The sequence below is a fragment of the Elaeis guineensis genome, chromosome 9 (assembly GCF_000442705.2).
Source record: "Elaeis guineensis isolate ETL-2024a chromosome 9, EG11, whole genome shotgun sequence".
NCBI classification, from domain to species: domain Eukaryota; kingdom Viridiplantae; phylum Streptophyta; class Magnoliopsida; order Arecales; family Arecaceae; genus Elaeis; species Elaeis guineensis.
In genome coordinates this window covers 90,669,635-90,677,764 of record NC_026001.2, presented here as the reverse complement: position 1 = coordinate 90,677,764, position 8,130 = coordinate 90,669,635, and the positions used below count along the sequence as shown (strand labels likewise).

Genomic DNA, 8,130 nt, shown 5'->3' with positions numbered 1-8,130 from the left:
TCAAAGCTCGAGGCTTGAAAAGAGAGCTAAAAACCCCACTATCTAGGGTTACAAGCTTGATCGGAAGGAAGAATATATAAAACAAGGGCCTTTGGGGGCTTTTTATAGGCATTTGGGGGTTATAAGGTTTTCAAAACTTCCGATGTGGGACTAAGAGGTTTTAGGGGGTTTATGGTGCGCCGATGGGTCCATGGTCCATGCGCCTGTTGCTGTGGACCAGGCGGCTAACCAGATCACCAAATCAGTTGATTTTTGACCAATTTTGATCTGATTTGACTCGGGTTTGACCCAATTGAGTCTTCTTTCTTCATTCTTCAATTCCTGGGTCAATTTAACTCCATTTTGCATAAAATTTGTGCCGTTGGAATCCTCTTTCCTTGTTCTTTCTATTGATGATCTCTTCTTCTGCAAAATATAATAACAAGTATCAATTTCTTAATAAAGTTAGATAATTTAGATATTAATTGATACTTTTTATGTCAATTTGTGACATAAATCACACCCCCCAACTTAATCATTGCTAGTCCCTTAGCAATGTACCAAAATAAGATCATATTCCAAAAAGATCCTTCCTTTGCAAATTAATTTAAGATCAAAATTCAAGAAGTTTTCTAGTATTACTAAGTAATGAGCTTCGAATTAGAATCGGTAGTCAGTCTACTTAGAAGCTTTCTTAGAGTACACTTAAAGTTTTATAGCACTTGTGTGAGTGATAACTAACTTAGTATTTCAGTATTAATTTGTACAGGCCAATTGTATCATTTTTCATAACTTAGTTCGATTAATTTTCTATACACCCCAGATTAAACAAAGAACTAAGGTAGCTTTCACACTGTTTTTTTTTTTTTTTTTTTTTAATAATTTTTTTTTGCTGAGCATCCTGGCCTTCCCACCACCGTTTGACGCGAATCTCAACACTTGACTTAGGTGAAGAGACCCGGTTACTAGGCTTAGGGCAATCCACATTTACTCTGTGTTTTGCATTTTATTTCAGGCAGGTAGCTCTTTCCTTAAATTCAAATTTCTTCAATTGGGGTGTAGAGAAAATTATCTAATTTAAATAATACTCAAATCCTTAATTGGCCTTACAATTAACACCTACTTTACCTTGTTAGTGTGCATGTGCAATTGGAAGTGCTAATAGTCTTTAAATGACCTAAGCCACCAAGAGTCTAACCAGCTAATCTTCTCCGTGACTCACTACATTAGCAAATACTTTCTAACTTACTCTTATTTCTTTTATAGATTAATTTATTTCATATATATATATATATATTTTTATTATTATTATTATTTTTATTTTTTTATTTTTTTATTTTTTTTTTTTACATAATATATTAAATGCAAGAAATAACTCATAGTGGAAGGAAAAGGAAATGATAACACCTGATTTTGTTCAAGCTCTCCCCTCAACTTGACCGACATTGTCCCCAATGGAGTTTATCTAATTTATTTGTCCTAAGCAAATTGAAAACAAAGAAAGCATTAGAAATTAAATAAGCTGGGTTGCCTCCCAGAAGCGCTAAGTTTTATGTCTTCAGCCAGACCAAACCTCGAAGCAACTTAATCAGAATAAGTTGGTTCATAAAGAACCATGGCATCTTCAACAGTCTTGACAGGTAATTCCAAGAATGGTTTTAATCGTTGACCATTAACTTTAAAGATAACACCATTACTTGGGTTTTCAATCTCAACAGCTCCGTGTGAAAAAACTTCCTTTACTAAAAATGGTCCTGTCCATCTAGACCTAAACTTTCCTGGAAACAGATGTAATCTAGAGTTATATAAGAGCACCTTTTGTCCGATATTGAAAGTTTTTCTTATAATTGATTGATCATGAAATGTTTTGGTTCGTTCCTTGTATATCCTTGCATTTCATAGGCTTCATTTCTAAGTTCTTCTAATTCATTCAATTGAAGCTTCCTATGGTTTCCAGCATCGTTCAAATTTGTATTTAGTTGTTTGATGGCCCACATGGCTTTGTGTTCTATCTCAATAGGCAAGTGACATGGTTTACCAAACACAATCCTATAAGGAGACATTCCTAGATTGGTCTTGAAAGCGGTTCGGTATGCCCAAAGTGCATCAATTAATTTTAAAGACCAATCCTTTCTATTGGCATTAACAGTTTTTTTCAGGATCTGTTTGATTTGTCGGTTTGACACTTCAACTTGCCCACTAGTTTGAGGATGATATGGTGTGGCCAATTTGTGGGTGACATTATACTTTTTCATCAATATTGCAAAAGGTCGGTTACAAAAATGGGTTCCCCGATCACTAATGATTGCCCTAGAAATATCGAAACGGGAGAGAATATTTTCTTTAAGAAACTTAATGACCATTTTGCTATCGGGTGTTCTACATGCAATTGCTTCTACCCATTTTGAAACATAATCAACTGCTACTAGAATATATTCATTTCCAAAGGAATTTGGAAATGGTCCCATGAAATCGATCCCCCAAACATCAAAAACTTCAACTACCAAGATTGGGTTGAGTGGCATCATGTGTCGCTTGGTGATTCGGCCCATTTTCTGACATTGAGCACAATTTTTACAATATTCATGAGCATCCTTAAACAAGTTGGGCCAATAAAAACCACATTGGAGAACCTTAGCAGCAGTTTTCTTAGACGCGAAGTGACCCCCACATGCTTGATCATGATAAAAAGATAAAATATTCATGACTTCGTTATCTGGGATACACCTTCTAATAATTTGATCAGGACATTGTTTAAAAAGATAAGGATCATCCCAAATGAAATACTTCACTTGGGCAAAGAATTTATATTTATCCTGCTTAGTCCAATGAGAAGGTATCTTGCCTATGGCTAAATAATTTACAATATCAGCAAACCAAGGTTCAGTAGACAAAGACATGAGTTGCTCATCTGGGAAAGATTCATTGATGGGTGGTTCACTAGATGGTGCAACTGGAATTCGGGACAAATGATCTGCTACAACGTTCTCAGTGCCTTTCTTGTCCCTAATTTCTAGGTCAAATTCTTGAAGGAGCAAAATCCATCTAATTAAACGTGCCTTGGCATCCTTCTTTGCTAGGAGATGTCTAATGGCTGAGTGATCGGTGTAAACAATGGTGTGGGTCCCAACCAAATAAGATCTAAATTTCTCTAAAGCAAAGACAACGGCAAGGAACTCCTTCTCAGTTGTGGTGTAGTTAAGCTGCGCATCATTTAAGATTTTACTTGCATAATATATCACTCTAGGCAGCTTATTTATTCGTTGACCTAAGATTGCGCCCACAACATGATCGGACGCATCACACATTAATTCAAATGGTTCAGACCAGACAGGAGGATGAATGATTGGAGCTGATACAAGTGCATTTTTTAGAAATTCAAAGGATTCCAAGCACTCATGAGTAAATTCAAATTTAGTATCCTTTGCCAAAAGATTAGTCAGTGGACGTGCTACTTTGCTAAAGTTGGCAATAAACCTTCTATAGAATCCAGCATGACCTAAAAATGAACGTATTTCTTTCACAGATTTAGGTGGTGGAAGACTTGCAATTAGATCTATTTTTGCCTTGTCCACTTCAATCCCCTTTTTAGAAATGACATGGCCAAGAACTATTCCCTGTTTGACCATAAACTGACATTTTTCCCAGTTGAGAACTAGGTGCTTCTCCTTACATCGTTCTAGAACTAATTGCAGGTGATTCAGACACTCGGAGAAGGTTAGACCAAAAACAGAAAAGTCATCCATAAAAATTTCTAGAAATCGTTCTATCATATCTGAAAATATGCTGATCATGCATCTCTGAAAGGTTGCCGGTGCATTACATAGTCCAAAGGGCATTCGTCTATAGGCAAAAGTACCAAATGGACAGGTGAATGTAGTCTTTTCTTGATCTTCAGCGGCTATGGGGATCTGGTTGTAACCGGAGTATCCATCAAGAAAACAGTAAAACTCTTGTCCGGCTAGTTTTTCCAACATTTGATCAATAAATGGCAAAGGAAAGTGATCTTTCCTTGTCGCAGCATTCAACTTTCTATAGTCTATACAGACCCTCCATCCCGTTTGGGTCCTAGTTGGGATAAGTTCGTTTGCATCATTTTGGACCACTGTTACCCCAGATTTCTTGGGTACTACTTGAACTGGGCTTACCCAAGAGCTATCAGAAATAGGATAAATTATTCCACTATCTAGGAGTTTCAGAATCTCCTTTTTAACTACATCCTTCATAACTGGATTAAGCCTTCTTTGGGCTTCTCTTGTTGGTTTAGCCTCTTCCTCTAAGTATATTCTATGTTGAACTATAGAAGGGCTTATTCCTTTGATATCTGCTATGGTCCAACCTATTGCCTCTTGATTTGCTTTTAGAACTGACAATAACTCCTCCTCTTGCTTGGGATCTAGGTCTGATGCAATAATTACAGGCAAAGTTTCTTTGGGTCCTAGATATGCATACTTGAGATGTTCTGGGAGGGGCTTCAGTTCTAAAATGGGTGCTTCCTCTATCGATGGTTTAGGTGATGAGTTCACCATCTCAATGATTGGTTCAGTAGGAAGTGTCGATTCCTGATTAATCTGATTTTCTTTAAGTATTTCATTGACATCCTCAGACTCATGGATTAACCAGGGATTAGACTCTAGGTCGACTTCATCATCACTAATGTCAATGGATTCATAAATACCATCTTGGACTACATTGACATCAGCATGAGAAGAGGATTCCTGTTCTAAGTTAAAAACATTAAGCTCAATGGTCATATTCCCAAAGGATAACTTCATTAGACCATTTCGACAATTGATTTCAGCATTGGCCGTAGCTAAGAATGGTCTTCCTAAAATGACAGGTATATGTCCTTTAGGATTCGCAACTGGCTCAGTCTCTAAAACAATAAAATCTACAGGAAAAATGAAATTTTCAACCTTTATCAGAACATCCTCGACCATTCCCTTAGGGATCCTGAGAGATCTATCGGCTAACTGTAATGTGATCCCAGTAGGTTGAAGTTTTTCTAATCCTAGTTGTTCATACACCGAATATGGAAGGATATTCACACTAGCTCCTAGATCTAGCAAGGCCTTTTTTATATTGGTTTCTCCAATGACACAAGAAATTGTTGGAGCTCCAGGGTCCTTATATTTAATTGGCACATGGCTAGATAGGTATGAACTGACACTTGCAGCCAAAAATGCTTTCTTTGGTACATTAGTGGTCCTTTTCCTAGTGCAGAGATCTTTTAAAAATTTGGCATAAGTTGGAACCTGATGGATTATATCTAAAAGAGGAATATTAACTTGGACTTGTTTAAATACCTCTAAAATTTTGTCTAAATGTTCAGATTTATTGGATTTCAGTCTATTTGGAAAAGGAGCTCTAGGACTTTTAAGTACTGGACTAGGTGAATTTTCAGTTTCTGGTGCTTGAGGTTGAAAGGTAGTAGTTTTAGAAGGTGACTCGGCAGATGAGTCATCTATATCATCAAGTGCAACTACCTTATTGTCTATTTGTTTTCCTGATCTTAAGGTATGAATGGCATTTATACCATTAACTTGGTTTCCTTGTTGGGGTCGTGGACCATTTTGGTTCCTAGGATTTGGCTCATGTTGGCTAGGTAACCTACCATGTTCTCGTTCACTAATGGTCGAAGCCAGCTGACTTACTTGCATTTTCAGACGGGCTATAGCTTGGGTGTTATTATTTATGAGTTGACCCGTAGTTTGCATAAAGCTGGTATGTGTTTTCATCATGGCTTCTAGGCTTTTCTCTAAAGAGGTAATTTTTTTGTCATTATCATGGAAGCCTGGCGGGTTGTTCATCACTGGGTTGGACCTTAGATTTTGCTGATTGAAATTTGGATTACCTACATTAGGATTCTGGGACCATGAGAAATTCGGGTGATTCCTCCAACCTGGGTTATATGTGGGTGCATAAGGATTGTTCAATGGTCCTTGATAGGTGGCATTCACCTGTGCATACTCATTCGAGTAGGAACATTCTTCTAAGACATGGTCTGGTGCATTGCACCCTTTACACATGGGTGCAGATATTTGATTTACATTGGCTGGTCTCTGTAATTCTAAGGCTTCCAATCTACGTGTTAAGGTTGCAATCTTGGCCTCTGATGCTAGGGTTGGTTGAATTTGATACATTCCTCCTCTTGAAGGTGTAGCTTTATCAGGTTCCCTAGTTGTTTCCCACTGTAAATTTTTCTCGGCTAGGTCTTCTAAGAATTGCCAAGCTTCAGTAGTTTCTTTGTCCATAAATTGGCCTTGGCACATGGACTCTAGCATGGTTCTTGAGTTTGAATCTAACCCCTCATAAATGATCTGGCATAGTCTCCAAGTTTCTATTCCATGGTGTGGGCATTGGGTCAAAAGATTCTTGAAACGATCAAAGTACTTCCAAAATGATTCACCAGCTAGTTGGTAAAATTGATTTATTTCATTCCTAATCCTAGCTGTTTTATGATGGGGGAAATACTTTTTTAAAAATGTTCTCACAAAGCCCTCCCAAGTAGTGACAGAATAGTTTGGCAGACTATAAAGCCACTTCTTAGCATTGTCCTTAAGGGCAAAGTTGATTAATCTAAGTTTGACCTCATCCTCTGTTAATTGCAGTTTCATGGTTGCACATACCTCCTCAAATTCTCTAATAAATATATAAGCATCTTCTAATCCTGTGAATTTTGGAAGCATATTTATGATTTGAGGTTTGATTTCAAAATTGTTAGCTGTGGGTTGTGGCAACCTGATACAAGATGGTTGGATGGAGCCAACTGGATAACACAAATCCTTAAGGGTCATGGGTTGGATTGGTTCAGCCATTGGAACAACAGGAATTGACTCAATTCTAACTAGACGACCCGACACTCTTCTCCACACACGAGGTGTACGGTTCTCGATGTTTATACAATTTTTTTTTTTTTTTTTTTAATAATTTTTTTTTGCTGAGCATCCTGGCCTTCCCACCACCGTTTGACGCGAATCTCAACACTTGACTTAGGTGAAGAGACCCGGTTACTAGGCTTAGGGCAATCCACATTTACTCTGTGTTTTGCATTTTATTTCAGGCAGGTAGCTCTTTCCTTAAATTCAAATTTCTTCAATTGGGGTGTAGAGAAAATTATCTAATTTAAATAATACTCAAATCCTTAATTGGCCTTACAATTAACACCTACTTTACCTTGTTAGTGTGCATGTGCAATTGGAAGTGCTAATAGTCTTTAAATGACCTAAGCCACCAAGAGTCTAACCAGCTAATCTTCTCCGTGACTCACTACATTAGCAAATACTTTCTAACTTACTCTTATTTCTTTTATAGATTAATTTATTTCATATATATATATATATATTTATTATTATTATTATTTTTATTTTTTTATTTTTTTTTTTTTTTTTTTTACATAATATATTAAATGCAAGAAATAACTCATAGTGGAAGGAAAAGGAAATGATAACACCTGATTTTGTTCAAGCTCTCCCCTCAACTTGACCGACATTGTCCCCAATGGAGTTTATCTAATTTATTTGTCCTAAGCAAATTGAAAACAAAGAAAGCATTAGAAATTAAATAAGCTGGGTTGCCTCCCAGAAGCGCTAAGTTTTATGTCTTCAGCCAGACCAAACCTCGAAGCAACTTAATCAGAATAAGTTGGTTCATAAAGAACCATGGCATCTTCAACAGTCTTGACAGGTAATTCCAAGAATGGTTTTAATCGTTGACCATTAACTTTAAAGATAACACCATTACTTGGGTTTTCAATCTCAACAGCTCCGTGTGAAAAAACTTCCTTTACTAAAAATGGTCCTGTCCATCTAGACCTAAGCTTTCCTGGAAACAGATGTAATCTAGAGTTATATAAGAGCACCTTTTGTCCGATATTGAAAGTTTTTCTTATAATTGATTGATCATGAAATGTTTTGGTTCGTTCCTTGTATATCCTTGCATTTTCATAGGCTTCATTTCTAAGTTCTTCTAATTCATTCAATTGAAGCTTCCTATGGTTTCCAGCATCGTTCAAATTTGTATTTAGTTGTTTGATGGCCCACATGGCTTTGTGTTCTATCTCAATAGGCAAGTGACATGGTTTACCAAACACAATCCTATAAGGAGACATTCCTAGATTGGTCTTGAAAGCGGTTCGGTATGCCCAAAGTG

At 36.9% G+C, this 8,130-nt stretch overlaps 1 non-coding gene across 1 annotated transcript; it reads left to right on the top strand.

The window, feature by feature from the left end:
• Positions 1–6,321: 6,321 nt before the first annotated feature.
• LOC140851826 (small nucleolar RNA R71) lies at positions 6,322–6,428 on the top strand. The gene has a single exon (XR_012134583.1). It is a non-coding gene; the product is annotated as a small nucleolar RNA R71 (small nucleolar RNA).
• The last annotated feature ends 1,702 nt before the right edge of the window (positions 6,429–8,130 follow it).